Source organism: Phoca vitulina, unplaced genomic scaffold (assembly GCF_004348235.1).
Source record: "Phoca vitulina isolate PV1807 unplaced genomic scaffold, GSC_HSeal_1.0 scaffold26, whole genome shotgun sequence".
In the NCBI taxonomy this organism is placed as follows: domain Eukaryota; kingdom Metazoa; phylum Chordata; class Mammalia; order Carnivora; family Phocidae; genus Phoca; species Phoca vitulina.
In genome coordinates, this window is record NW_022589729.1 from 21,314,521 (window position 1) to 21,329,309 (window position 14,789).

At 56.4% G+C, this 14,789-nt stretch overlaps 1 protein-coding gene across 2 annotated transcripts in view; it reads left to right on the forward strand.

Annotated features, from left to right (window-relative positions):
• Positions 1-14,789, forward strand: part of SYT2 (synaptotagmin 2) — a 105,494-nt gene that overhangs the window by 54,595 nt on the left and 36,110 nt on the right. Inside the window, exon 1 of one of the 2 annotated variants that reach the window (XM_032422351.1) lies at positions 6,330-6,838. The exons of the other annotated variant lie outside the window; for it this stretch is intronic. The gene's annotated coding sequence lies outside the window, so the exon portion shown is untranslated. Of the gene's footprint in view, positions 1-6,329; positions 6,839-14,789 lie in introns of those variants that run through there. 2 annotated transcript variants of the gene reach the window in all.

A 14,789-nucleotide genomic window follows, 5' to 3' on the forward strand; every position in this document is an offset into this window, starting at 1 on the left:
TCCCTCTCTGACAAATAAATAAATAAAATTCCAAAGACGGACTAGACCAAAGTCACACTAGAAGGAATACACACACATGCTGTGTCCTTTATATATACGCTCTGACCAGTAGATGGCGACAGAAATGACACCTTGTGCAAACTCGAGGCCCCTTTGGTGATTGTCTTAGGCCCGCTAAAATCCCTGCTTGCAGGTGGGCAGGCTGACCTGGAAGCGTGAGGCTTGCCCAGGTAAACAGAGTTCCTCAGACTGCAGTTTACACACCCACGGTTATGGGAGTTGACTATGTTGGCTTCCTGAATTCTCTGGGAAGATCCTCTGACCCAAGTCCCTTTTCTTCCTCAGGGTCCCCTGCCAAACATCTGTTCTTAATGTCTGGCCTGAGACTAGAGAGCACTCGGACTCCTTCCTCATGTCCAGGAAAATGGGGGACATGGAGATGATTTGTTCTCTTGTGACAGTAAGACTGGGACTGAATTTATAGCAGCCTGAGAGACGGGAGTTAGCTGGGTGGTCTTGGACAAGTCACATCACACCCCAGGAGGTGGATGAGCGTGAGGGCCCCACAGGCTCTGGCACTTCCCAGCTATGTGAACTTGGACAAATCATTTGCATTTTTTGAGCCTCACTTTACTCAGCTGTGAAATGGGGACAAACACCAATTTCATAAGGTCTTTGTAAAGCTTATGGAGGACCCAGCGTCCCCAACCCTGTCCAGCTTTGGTTAGGAATGAGGGCACTTGCTATTGATTGGCAAGGCATACGGCAGAGGAGTTTAGAGCATGGCCTCAGAAGCAGAAAATCAGAATTCAAATCCTGCATCTTCCACTTCCTCGCTGCATGACCTTGGGCACATACTTTACCTCTGTCTGCCTCAGTTTTCCTGTCTGTAAACTGGGAATAAGAATGATCCTCGTTCCTAAGGTGGCTGAGTTAAGTAAGTTCATATTGAACACCTAAAACAGTGCCTGGCACAGAGCGCTCACCCCATGTGTGCTTCCTGTCCCCACGGCCATCACCGTCATTAGCGTCCTAGTACCCGCTCCGCAGCAGCTCCACGCACCTGCAGGAAGTCTAGTCCCCCGAATCTGCCTTGGCCAGCATATGTGTGGGGGCCTCCTGAAGCCCACTGGCACGCAAGCCGCCTCACGGGTCTGGGCTGCCCCTGCTGTCAGTGTCTCGTTCCCCACACCGCCACTGTCCCAGCGGCTCTGTGCAACCTCTCCCCGTTCCTGCTGATGTGCCCAGCAGCCCAGGCTCTCCATCTTTCCCGGCCCGGCAGGCTCTTTCAAAAGGGAGAGTGAGAACAGTATCCCCCTCGTGGTAAAATACTCATTTGAGGGGCAGGGTGGCCTGAGCCTGAAGTGTTAGATTTCGGAAGTCAGCTCTTGAGACCTCCCTTCAGTTTACACACAGCTCTTTTTCTTTCCAGACCACTGAGTCAGGCGAGGTCGAGTGCCAGCCACTCTATCCAACCTGGAGGGTCCCTCCTTCTGAACTGCAAGCCCTGTTGTGGGGTCTGGCTCATTTTGTCAGCTGTATTCCTTCTTTTTGACAATTTATTTATCAGAAACGTCTATTTAAAGTCTGCCGGATATGTTTCCATATGTCTGGAGCCCATTTTAGGCGCAGTTCAAGCTTCCCTAGGGTACCACTCTGTAGCCCCATGTAAACCAATGGATGCAAATAAATACTCCAGAAGAGGGATGTCAGCACACTCCTCAGGTTTAGTGGGTGCAGATGGTTCTTGGCTGTAACCCATCCTGGACTTCTCACCCCCGACGACATATAAACTGCCTAGCACAGAGTAGGACTCAATAAACAGTAGCTATTTTTATCAGTTTCCTCACCTGCAAAATAGAGATAATATAAAAATAAGAGCTAACACGTACTAACTACTTATTATGTCCCAGACATCGTTCTAAGTTTCTCACATGTATTGACTCATGCAATATTCACAATGATTGTATAAGATGGATACCATTTTTGTTCCTAGTTTACAGATGAGGCGCAGAGAGGTTGAGAAACTTGCCCAAGGTCAAACAGCTAGAGCCTGTGTTTTCACCCAGCATAGTTTCCCCCCTGTCACCTAGGACTGCTGTGAAGATCCATGATTCCAAGTCTTATGGCCCCTGACAAACACTAGAAACCGCCGCTCTGATTGCTCAGTGAAGCTGAGGGGGGCAGGGGTGGCGAGGGGGGAAGAGGAGCAGTGGGGCTCTGTTAGCACTAGCCATGGTCTTGGTAGTGGCTGCAGGATTTAGAAGCTCTTTGCAGAAATCCAGTTGCATTTCTGGAAGGGAAGAACCGAGAGTCATTATTTTGTCTGGACAGGTCTGAAGTGGGGAGGGAACTTGGTCAAGGCGAAGAGCTAGGTTGGCTTTTCAAGCAGCCTCTTCTCCTTGCTCCTCCCCTCTCTCCCCCCTCTCAGTCAGCCTGGGCTTGGGCTGTGGGATGGGGATTTCCAGCAAGGCTGCCTTCAGCTGCTTCTCCAGGGTACCAGCTGTGGGGCTGCTCGTGGAACAGGGGAGGGGGGAGAGGGGCTGTCAACCTCCTCAGCACTAGCTTCCAGGAAGGCCCAGGTCACTCCCATAGAAGGGAAGACATCCGAACAGCAACAGGAAGCCAGCCTGGGGAGACTGCAAAGTCCTCTTCAGGACACCTCTTCCCAAAATGGCCCTCCATCCACGGGCCCAGGAAACATATGGGCCACAGGAGCCTGATCCTGCGGCGTTGGACTAGAGCCCAGAGCTCCGGGGCAGCTCCAGAATTTCTGTGTAGGAAGAGCCCAAGCATTGCCATCTCATCGGAAGGGAGGTGAGGGCACTTGTTTTAGTTTGCGGACTTAGTCGGAGATGATTTTCTGGGAGATGCTGATACAGATCACGAAGGAAGCTCCCTTGCTGCCCCCCGCTGGGCTGCCATGCCTGCCACCAAGCTCCAAGCGGAGTTGGGTTGTGCCAACCCCTGAAGCCAACACAGGGTCAGAGCAGAGAATCCATGTTGGGCTGGAAGGCAAAGCCTGGGTGGTGAGGGAAGGGGCCACTGCCTCTGCCATCTATGTCCCGGGAGCCTGGGGAGGCGAGGCGAGGAGAGGAGATTCACTGAGCACCCCAGGAAGGAGGCTGGAAGCAGAGGAATATGGGCCATTCCTTTATTCCTGCAACCCTCATTTCTTTTGTATTTCTTTACAACCTTTATTTCTTTAACACGGATATGCCAGGAACGGCACTGTGTTAGTCTCTCTACATTCGTTATCCCTTTAATCCTTGTGCTAACCCTATTTTATAATTAAGATCCCCAGTTGAGAAAGCTGAGGCTCAGAGAGGTTATGTAATTTACCCAAGGTCACACAGCACAGGGCACAAGTGGCAGTGCCAGGATTTGAGGACACTGAGCCTCAGAACCACTAAGATTTATTGGGTGCTGACTCTGCACCAGCTAGATGGGCAGGGGGTCCTTTCCCTCCTGGAGCTTACGGTCTAGTGGGGGGAAAGTTTTTAGCAGGAAATGGCGAGGGTGACAAGTGCTACAGACAAGAAGCACAGGGTACACAAGAGAGGCGCCAGGGAGCTGAGACTGGCAGGCAGTACAGAGGGGAGTTGGTGTGGTGACATGGGGCAGAGAGGACGGTGTCCTCCACCAGAGGACAGCATGTGCAAAGGCTCGGTGGCAGGGAAGAGCACAGCCCTTTCCAGACCTGCAGTTGGAGCTCAGAGGGTAAGGGAATGGGGGGTGCCAGGCAGAGCTGGAGGGTGAGCAGGGGCCACATCTAGAGATGTCTACAAGAAGGTGGTAGGAGGGGCGCCTGGGTGGTTCAGTCGTTAGGCGTCTGCCTTCAGCTCAGGTCCTGATCCCAGGGTCCTGGGATGGAGCCCCGCATCGGGCTCCCTGCTCAGTGGGGGGCCTGCTTCTCCCTCTCCCACTCCCCCTGCTTGTGTTCCCTCTCTCGCTGTGTCTCTCTCTGTAGAATAAATAAATAAAATCTTAAAAAAAAAAAAAAAAGAAGGTGGTAGGAGGGGTAACTGTAAGGAGCCCCTGAGGAAGAGGCCACAGCTCTAGCTATGCAACCAGCTCATGAAGACTAGAGGAGGGTCAGCATGTGAAGTCACAAGACCCAGCTCCATGCCCTAACTCCCCACCAAAACAACCCAGGTACTTGGGTGAGTCACTCACCCTTTGGGAGCTTCCTATACCTCGGTGGAATGAAGAATTGTCCCTTCCTTGCCTTGCTTCCTCCCGGGATTGCTTAAAAGGATCAAGTAAAATCAAGGATATAAGCTGTTGTTACCACCCTAGGAAGGGTGTGGTGGGGTTGCCCCTCTGGGGCCCTAGGGGCTCTGAGCAAACCGAAGCTAGCTTTTCTCAAGGGACCACACTGCTCCCACCTCCCCATCTTGACCCAGCCAGCCCCCTGCCTGTGCAAATGTCACCTAATCCTTCCCTACCCTATCAGAATCCCACTCCCCCAGGAGGAAGCTTATACATTAAACACAGGTATTTTCATAAGGAGCAGACATAGTCCTAAATAAATGCGTAATTTTCTGACATTAGACCCAATTTAACTGGCAGCAGCTTTGAGTGAGACTCAGATGTCTTTTCATCCCTTTTACCAGAAGGAGCCAGGGGCTTCCTGTCATCCATCCCCCAGCATCCAAGCAGGACTCCATTGCAGTCATCAAGGCATCTGCTTTCCAGGTGTCTCGGGACATCTCGTCTATGCCCCATCCAGCCCGCTGAACTTTCAGCCCTTTTCTCCCTCCTCCCGGCAAAAAAGCCTTTGGTGGATCTCAAAAGAGAAGCATTTCTTCCCCCAGAAGAGGAGCAGCCAAGTGACAAGCCCCCCCGCAGTGTAGGAGGCCAGCAGCCCTGTGGTCCGGGGCTGTGGTGCTGTGGGGGAAAATCCCTGCTGTCCTCCGGCCCAGCATCTGACCTTGAGGCTTTGATGGTCGGTCCCCTTTTCCATCTGAAGGATGGTGAGAGGTCAGCAGAGCTGACCAGAGAGTCTCGGGGCCTCTGTCTTGTCCCCTAGCTCACACCTAAAACACACACAGCCCCCCCCCACACCCCTTCCCCACAGCGATGTGCGGCCCCAGCCCGGTACGTGGGTAGCACACACGCCCCCACGCGCTTGCAGCCTGGAAATCCCCGAGTCAGCGATTTCTGCCGCCCAGGGGCCCTGACTAGCCAGCTGCTGTTCTAGAGAGAGGCTCCAGCCCAGCAAGAAGCAGCGGGTGTCGCAGCGTTGCAGTGGCCGGGCTCTGGGGTGATGTCGATGTCAGGGGGCTGGGCCCGGGAGAGGGGAGTCTGCAGGTATTGGGAATTCCCAGGGTTCCTCAGACTCTGTGGAGATAAGAAGCCCTGGAAAGCTCCGGGGGAGGCCCTCCCCGACACATACGGGATTTTTTTGGGGGGGGGATCACCTCCTGGGTCAAACCCCAAACTGGATTCTTGAGTCTGGGTATGAAGTACAGGAGCAAGCGGGAGGAAGCGGAGGAGGAGGAGGAGGAGGAGGAGTCAGTGGGGATGAGGGCAGGGGTGGGGTGGGGTGGGGCTGGGAAGGTCCAGGGATGGGTGGTGGCCCCACACCAGCAGAAACTGCACAGGGTTGAGCTGGGGTCCTGAGGTCTTAGTGGGTGAGTGTCGGGCATTGAGGAGGCACAAGGGTGAACCCGAGGCACAGGAGCCCTACCCTGGCTCACAGTCCTCCCCGCCCCTCCTGCCCTGTGAGTCCCGGCAATGCTTGGTCCTCCCCCTGCTCTGGGAGGGTTGAGGCCTGGCCTTCCCCAAGAGGAAGAAAGCTGAGTTGTGGCAAGTGGGGAGGCCCTGGGTCCTTCTGGCCGGAGCCCTTTCGGTGGGTTCCTACCTGGGAGCCAGGCCCAGGTCCAGCGCAGCGCACACTTCCTCCTCTCTCCCCAGGGCCCCTCCCCTTCCCTAGAGGCGGGAGGAGAGCCCCGAGCGCCCGTCCCTACTTCAGCCTCCTGCACTGAAGCTGGGGGGCTGCGCGCTGTCCGAGCTCTCCGGGCCAGACACCCCCACCGCCCCTTCCCCTCCGCTCTCTGCCTTTTGTCTCTATCATTCCTCTTCTCCCTCCCTTTTCTCTTCGTTCCCGACTCAGGAAAGCCTTCATCCGTATCCCCTGAAGCAAATCGGCTCCCTCCTACCCGCTAGCCGGTTCCCGACCGCGCAGCGATCCCCCTCCCCGCGCCCCTCCCCTAGCCAATCCCCGCTCCCGAGAGGCTTGTAAAGCTCGTGGGTGGCGCGGGTGGGGTGGGGAGTGTCGCAGGAGGGCACGGGGCGGGAGGGGACTCCTCCGCATCGCCCCGCGGGGCTCCGGGGACCCCAGGTCGGCCCCACCCACCGCAAACTTCACTAGGGGCGCGCCGGGTCGAACCCCTTTCCCGCACGCCGCGCCTCCCTCGCACACACCTCCCCTCCCCTGTCGCCCCTCCCTCCCCGCCCACCGGCGGTCCGGCCCGGAGCAGGGGGGCGCGGGGCGTGCAGGGGCGGCCTCCCCGGGGTGGGGATTGCCGGGGCGGGGGCCCTGCGCCGCGGTTTGCGGGGATCGCCCTCGGAGGGGCCGGCACGCGCTGCGTGCAGGCGGATGTGAGGAGCATCTCAATTGGCGGGCGGGGGGAGCGGGATCGGGCCGTTACTACCGCAGAGAGAGAGAGAGCGCGGGCGAGCCGGCGAGCCGGGAGCCGGCGGGCGGGAGGAGAGCCGCAGCGGCCCGGCCGGCCGCGAAGTGGGGAGAGGGGACCGCGACTTCGAGACCCCGGCCGTCCCCGCGCTCTGCCCTCCGGGCGAGCTCACGCCGCACCGCGCACGGACGTCCCCGGTAAGAGCCGCCCCGGGCGGGGACACCCTGCGAGGGCAACGCGTGGTCCCGAGCGCAGCCGCGCGCCGACCACCCGCGGCCACCCGGGAGGGCCTGGGGCGCGGGCGGATGCAGGGTCGCTAACCTGGGACGCTCTGACTTTCTGGGCTCGGCGCTCACAGCCGGGTAAACTAAGTGCGGGACGGAGCCCGCGGTGGGGGAGTGGGCTCCGGAAATCCACTTGCGTCGGAACCACCCGGTCGGTCCCGGGGGAGGTGTCCTGAATTATCCCGGGAACCCCTCGCCCTTGCCCTGCTTCTCCTCGCGGGCAGCCCGGGACGCGCGCTGGGAGAAGGCGAGAGAGGCCGCGGTGCAGCCGCGCGGGCACCCGGGGCGAGCGGGGAACGGCGGGAGGGGGTGCGGGGGAGGCCGATGAAGTGGGTGTACAGTGAAAAGTGGGTGCGGGGCGCGTGGGACCCCGCCGCAGTGAGGCTGAGCCGAAGCGCCCCGCGCGGAGCTCGGGAGCCCCCTGGCGCAGAGCGGGACGCGCTGGGGACACTGGCGGGGCGCGGAGCTCGCTTCCCTTCCGCGCCCCCCGCCCTGCCGCAGCGGTCCGGGGCTGGGATGGGTAGGCGGCATCTTCGCCCCTTCCTCTCCTCGAAACTTTTTCATACTCCAACGAGCGCCGCGGCTCGGTGTGTTGGAGGAAGCGGGGTCCTAAGGATTCTGGCAAGCAGCAAAGCTTGGAGAGATCGGGGTGGGTTTGGGGAAGGGGCACCAGGGCAGTAGGAGGGCACGCTCTATTCAGTGTGCTGTGTGACCTTGGACAAGCTGTTGCACCTCTCTGAACCTCACGAAGATGGAGACACTTGGTGCCCCAGTCAGGAATGGGGCGACGAGGTGGGGGGCAGGGCGGTCAGGTGAACCAGCCCCCTGGGTGCCTGTCCCTAGCTTTGGCGCCTAGGAATTCATGCCTTTGATGGAAGGCCTCTCTGCGGGGAGCTCAGCGCTCGCTCCCTGGGGAAGGGGTGGCAGTGTGGAGCTGTGTACCCAGCGTTCCAGGGGAAGTCAGGAAGCTTCCATTCTGACCCAGCCTGTGACCTTGGACAACTCACTTAGCCCTCTGAACCTCAGTCTCTTCATCTGTGGAATGGGATTTTGGAGCTTTTGGTATCTGAAGTCTCCCAGGTCTGACACCCGCAGGCCCCAGCATGCAGGGGAGGCCAATGGAAGGAAGGGGTGGGGTGCAGCTTCACCAGCTGCATTCCTCCTGTGACCTAGCGTCTGGGGAAACTGTGGCTCCCCGCCCCCTGAGAAAGTCAGCAGGGCCTTGAGACCCTCAGCCTGCTCATCCATCATCTCTTCCCACTTTTAAAATTTCCAGTACGGCTGTGAGAATGTCTGGCTTCCCAGCGCCACACATCCTCCTTGCAGGGGGTAGAGCCTTCCCTGGGGAGAGATTCCCAGTGACAGATAGGAGTCCCATAGGCCAAAGGGGGATGTCAAGGATCCCCCAAGGTCATGCTGTCTGGCCCCTGGCTCTAGACGGGGCTGCATCCACCTCAGACAAGGGTGATCTGAAGGAATCATGTTTAGAAAGGTCCTCTCTCTGTTTAGAGAGATCTCCACTACAATAGCCCCTAACCCCCCACACAACCTTTGTCATAGGAAAACCTAATCTCACACCTTCTCGGGTGAACTCTGGCTTTGTCTGCAGTTGGGATGGAAGCATAGCTTCTCACTGGGCCTCAGGGTGTTTGGGGGAGAGTCCTGGCTTAAGACAGGAGGCATGAGTTTAATTCCAGGCTCTGCCTCCAATTTGTGTGACCTTGTGTGACCTTGGGCAAGCCCCTTCCTTGCTCTCCCCACCTGTACATCGAGAGGGTTGAACTAGATCACTTCCCAGGGACCCTTCCCACCTTGCAGTTCTGGGGCTGAGGTTCTAGACCGGTGTCTGAGCAGCCGGCAGGGGGCTTGGCTGGGGGATGGGGACAGGTGGTGCACACCTGCCTCGAGCACACTTCTGTCCCCCGCGCCGAGACCACTGGAGACTCAGTACTCTATATGGAGGGGCCACTTTCAAGGCCTTGCACAGCCCTGGAGCGAACCCTCCGGAGACCCTGGGCTCTATTGGTTGTTAGTTAGCTGTGTGACCTTGACAAGATACAGTATTTTACATCTTTGAGCTTCAGTTACTCGGTTGAAATGAAAATAGTGGTGGTATTTTAGGATTGTTGTGAGGATTAAACAAGAAACGCTCGGAAAATGCTGAGCCCTCGTCCAGTGCTGAGCCCTCTGCGTCCTCAGTGAGTGGTCGCTGCTAGTCATGATAACAAGAAAGCCTGTGGCAGCAGGTGCGCCTTCCGCGGACGGACGGGGCCCTGGGCTCTCCCCTGGGCTTCCAGAGCTTCCCTATGGACCTGGAGCAGCAGTGCTGCCTCACTGCCTCTCTCCCTCCCTCCCTCCCTCTCTCACCATTAGCATCATTCTGCAGCAGAAACTTCATGTGAAAGAAAAAAACCTGCTTGACTTTCCTATAACCTCGCACCTGTTTGCCTCTAGCTCTCCCTTCCCCACTTTCTGCCATGCCTCTGGTCCCTTCCGTGGCGAGGACACATGGGGCTTTGACTCCACTTCCTGAACCTTCCAGGAATGAGCCCGCAGAAGCCCAGGGAAGGCTGAGACTAGATCCCGGGGGCGAAGAGCCAGAGGCCCTCCTGGGCTGGGGTGAAAGGGCTGGCAAAGGCACTGGCTCGGCCTTGGGGGGACTCTCAGGATCCCAGATCCCAGAGCCAGGCCAGGCGGGGTGCACTGGTGGGCTGGGTGGAGGGGTGGCAGGGCCAGGACTCACTGCGTGACCTTACGCAAGTCCCATCCACGGGCCTCCATTTTTTCATTTGCAAAGTGAAAGATTGGTTTAGATCAATCAAAGGTCCTTCTAACCCTTTTTGGTTCTGGGCCCGGTTGGCACTGCCCTCACTGAGGTTGGGCAGGGTGGGGTAGGAGGTCTGTGGGTATCATCTGGGCATCAGCTCTCACTGGCCCTTGGTCACAGTTCTGGGACAACCTGGGGAGAGGGGATGCCATCTTTTCTTAGTAAGACTGCTGAGGGTTAAGAGCAAAGGCTTTGCAGGTAGACAGACCTGGGTTCTCATCTTGGCTCTCTCTTATTAGTTGTGTGAATTTGGGCAAATTACTTAACCTCTCTGAGCCTCAGTTATCTCATCTGTGAAATGGGAAGAAAATTACCTATCGCCTAGGGTTCTTGTGAAGATTACATGGGAATAACTTCTATAAAATTCCTGGAATATGGGGAGTTCTTAGTGTGGACTGGGTGCTGCACAAGCAATGGGCTTCTTGAGGCTCTGTGTTGTCACGAAGAGGGGCTGAGGTTAAAGGAGGGGTGGGGCAGAGCCCACAGTCGTGCACTTTCACTAGGCTTCTGAGAGGGTGCCCCTGGCCTCCCGCATCCTGCTCCCTCTGTGTGCTGGCTTGGGCTTCTGGAGTTTGAATGCACTGGTCCTTGTCACAGGGCCTGTGGAGGGGCAAGCTCAGCCACAGGGGGCTGCAGGCAGAGTGTGAGTCTGTCAGCGAGAACAGGGAGGTTAACGGAAGCTCCCGGTGATGGTGATGAGGGAATACAAGCCGGGGGTGCGGCACAGCCTTCCACTCAAGGTTAGTCACCAGGAAAGGGCTGTAAAATGACAGCCCTTTCTTGGAGAAAAGGCATCTCCGCTCCTGGGCATGTGTTAGGTGAGTGGAACCACAGCACGAGGCACTGAAAGAGGCCGTGCAGTTCATCTCATCCAGTCTCTGACTTTGATTATGGGCAAACTGAGACTCGGCGAAGGGGAGCACCTTGCCCAGTATCACAGGGCACGTAAGCAGCAGAGATGGCGCTGAGCCTGCACTTGGGGGCCCTCATCCAGTGCTCTTTCCACTCTCCCCATTAAGCACCAAGCAGATATTTTCCAGCTCTTCTAAAATCAGAGAGCACGAGGCAATAGACTTTGATGGCCGCAGAAAGGACATGGGTCGCCGATGGGAAAGCACCTCTGACCTGGTTCTGAGAGCATCTAGTCTGACGCTCCCATTTTGCAGATGAGAACACTGAGGTCCCAGGAAATGACAAGACTAGCCAGAGGTTGCCCGGTGTCTGAGACCGTAATTCCCAGGCTAGAGCTCTGGTCGTTTGCCAGCTATTGTACGCTCCTTCTTTGGGTCAGACATGCTAGGCGGGTGCAGGACAGCCAGAATGTGAGAAAATAAACCCAAATGTGCTTGAGAAAGGGACAGAGGACAGAGAGACAAAGCAGAAGAAAGAAAGACAGAAATATTACTCCCAAGACCATGATATTCCTTCGAGGCTTTCTTTCTTGACATGTTCTGTTGGCCCCTGCTCGGTGCTCTTCGGCTGACAGCCTGCCTTGCCCTCCCCGAGGAAGGGGACGCTAGCCAGCCCCGTGGGTCTCAGTTCCACTGGCAACCCTGAGTGAAAGAAAGTCAATATTTGCCCAGTGGCAAAGGACGGGAGATGAGTGTGACTTGGGATGGGGTGGGGGGCGGGGAGGGATTCTGGAAAGGAAGGTTGCAGAGTGTAGGGCCTCCCATGTGAGCCCTTGACTTCTAAAGGAGCCTTTGCGTTTACCGCATTCAATAACCCTTTGTATCTCGGACAGCATCCGGCACCAACCTCCCGGCAGCCCTGATCCCTAATAAATTTCCCTTATTGTTCGGAGCTGACGCCTCCCCAGCTCCCAGCTCCCTGGAGAAATGGGACTTTTAAAGCTTTTGCAGAAAGGCCTCAGAGCAGATGGCCCATTGAGCGAAGCTCAGGCAGAGCCATGCAGAAGCTGCTTCCTTATCTGGGCCCCTGAGCCCAGGGAAAGATGTGGAAAAAGTCCTTGGCAGGTCAAGAGAGGCTGTGAATAATTTTTTCCCCCTGCCTTTGTTTTGTTATCTTTCCTTCTTCTTCTTCTTCTTTTTTTTTCTCTGCATCCTGCTTCCTTATTCTCTGGGTCCTGAAGTTGGGTAGGGCCTGGGGGGAGGAGGGCCAAAGCCCCCAGCCTTTCCTCAACTGAAATGAAATTCTTGACCCCACAGCAGCTGCCGGCTGCTTTGATGGCTTTTGTGATCACTGTGCTGCTCATGGAGTCGCGTCTTAACCATGTCACAAAGGGCGCATTTGGAAGCAGAAGCATTTCTTGTATGAGGCCCTGGGGCTGGCTGCACTGCAGCAGGAAGGGCTCAGGTGAGGTACGAGCAAGGACTTCCTACAGTGGGAATCCCCTGCTCTCCCCGCTCTCCGTGAATCTGCTAGGGGGCAGCCGTGGGGGTGGATCCGTCGAGCTCACCTCCCCACTTTGGCAATGAGCTAGCTTTCTTACCTGCCCCCGGAAAAGTTCACAGTGACATTCCTGGAGGTCAGAGCTGCCTCCTGAGACTAAACCTGGTGCTGAGGCTCCCAAACTGATCCGCGGAACCGGTGGTCCCTGGAGACCGTGTAGCCAGAGTGACCTCCGGCCATCGGGCCTGCTCTGCTGCTGCTGTGGGCTTGCAGCTGAGGGACTGAGACTGGGGGGGAGAAGGACGGCCCTGGGCCTGCACGCAGCCAGCCCTGCGCCCGCAGGGGCTCCTGCAGTATTCCAAGCTGCTCGGGCCCCGGCTCTGGCGGCAGGAGAGTCTCTCACTGCTGCTCACAGTAGGGCAGGCCACGGCTGCCAGCTCTGAGCCTTCAGCCTGCTCCCCACGGCTTGGCAGGGGCTGGGCCTCCAGGGCAGCCCGATGCTGGGAGACAGATTGCAGCCTGTCCCCATGCCCCTCAGCACATGGCCCCTGGGCAAGAGCGCCGCCCAGTTTCCCTGCGCTGGCTTCCTGGCTTCGATGCTCCATCTTGAGCAAACTCTCTGAGCCTGCCTTGGGACCTTTGCCCATCTTTTGATGGGGCTTGGAGTGTATGGATCCTTGTAACTCGTGGGTCCTCAGCGCTATTGTACAGTGGCTGAGAGCTCAGATGCCAGGGCGCCAGCTTGCCCAACTCCTTTGGGATTTTGTTGTTTAAACACTTGGAACCTCAGTTTCATCATCTTTAACGTGGAAATAAATTAGTTGGTACGCCATAGGGTGGACATGAGAAGCTCTAAGAATAGCAAGTACCTGGCATACAGTGCTAATAAAGATTTAGCTATTGTTATGGTGATTCTTAAAACTGAAAGGGGCATTTTGCAGAAAAAGAAACATAACACTGGAGCTAGGAGTGGGGTGAGGCAGGGATGTGACTGTAGTTGATCGGAAGGATCTGGAAGCCAATGATTTCATCGCTGAGTTACTGCACATGGTCCCACACATGCTGTGTCTTCCCATCTTTGGACTTCATTTGTCCCCATTTGAAAAAATGGAGAAGGATGACTGTCTCACCTCTTCCGAGGTGTCCTGGGGATCCAATCAGGTGGGTGATGGTCTGGAAAACCCAGCGGGCCTAGAGGATGCACACTGTCTCAGCCTCTGTGATGCAGGCAGCCTTCCTGGCTGAGGCTCTGGCGCGTTGAAATTTCTGCAAATGGCACCAAACCCAGTGGGCCGCTCTCCCAGTGAGGCCACTCAGACTCTGGGTGACTCTGGGCTGAATCTGGCCTCTCTCCGTGCCTGCTCTTTTTCATTTGGCCAAGAAAAGGGATCGTGGTTTTGTGTCTCTCCATGCTTCCTGGCAGTGGGGCCAGGAGTGTTTCTGGACAGGGTCCACAGCTGTATACGCAGAGAGCAGGAGGGTTGAACATACCCTTCAAGCTGGGACACCCTGGCCGGGAGCCACAGACAGACTGGGGTCATGCCTTCCCTGGGATGGCCAAAATAGGCGGCTCTTCGTCCTCCCACCCCCAGCCAGGCTATCTGCAGTGCAGGGAGGCAGGGAAGGGGGCTGCCTGGAAGCAGGGCATTGACGCCGTGTCATATTCAGCACTTTTCCTGCCAAGTAAGTCAAGGACCCTGCTTGATAGCACTTTTATCCCCTCCGTCATCTGTCTCCTTCCTGGGGTGGGAGACGGTGCCGAGCTGACCGGCTGATGGTACTGGTTCGATGATTAGGCCAAGGGTCTCACATGTGGTTACCGAAGGTCCCTGCCGAAGACCACAGGGATGACCAGGCTGCAGATACCCAAACCAGCAACTGAGTGATGCCCACTCTCCCACAGCCCTCGCAGCTGGTCGTCTGGGGTGAATGGCAGGTATGGAGAAGGGAGGACACTTTATTTCAGAGTTACTCAGGGCCTTGGAAATGTTGCCTCTGGAGCCCTCCTCAGAGCCTCTTTCCAAATATCATTTTACCAAGAGCCCCAGAGATGAGGTTGCTTTGCCAAGGTCACCTCCAAAGTCAGCCATGAGCTCATGCTCAGAGTCCACTGTATTTCATCTGCTCCATTCCCCAGACTTCCTAAAGAAGGCATTGGACATTGGCTAGAAATGGAGGGGCCCAGCCTGGTGCCTATCTCCTGTGACCTTGGCCTTGACCTCAAATTTCCCTGCACTCATACCTCAGAAAGTTGGAAGGATTTAGGTTAGATAGCAAGGAGAATTTGCTGAGTAGCCTTGTGAGGGGGAGGGAATGGAAGATTTTCCCAAGACATTTGGGAGTCCGGGCTGGATTAGGTCTTAGAAGAAGATTCAGGAAAGAGCCCTGGACTTGGAGTTCAATAACACAAAGTCCAAAGTCAGATCCTGCAGACTGCTAGCCATATTGGGCTAAGTGCTGGATCTCTCTGAACCTCATCGCCCTCCCCCCCAAATGTGATTGGATGCTCCTTACTTTTCAGGGGCATATCAATTTTTTACTAAAAAAAAAAAAAAGATTTATTGAGATATAGTTCATTCATTTAAAGTGCATGATTCAGTGGTTTTTAGTACAGTCACAGAGTTGTGCAAACACCACCATAATCTAATTTCAGAACTTACTTTTTCACCCCAGATAGAAAGCTGC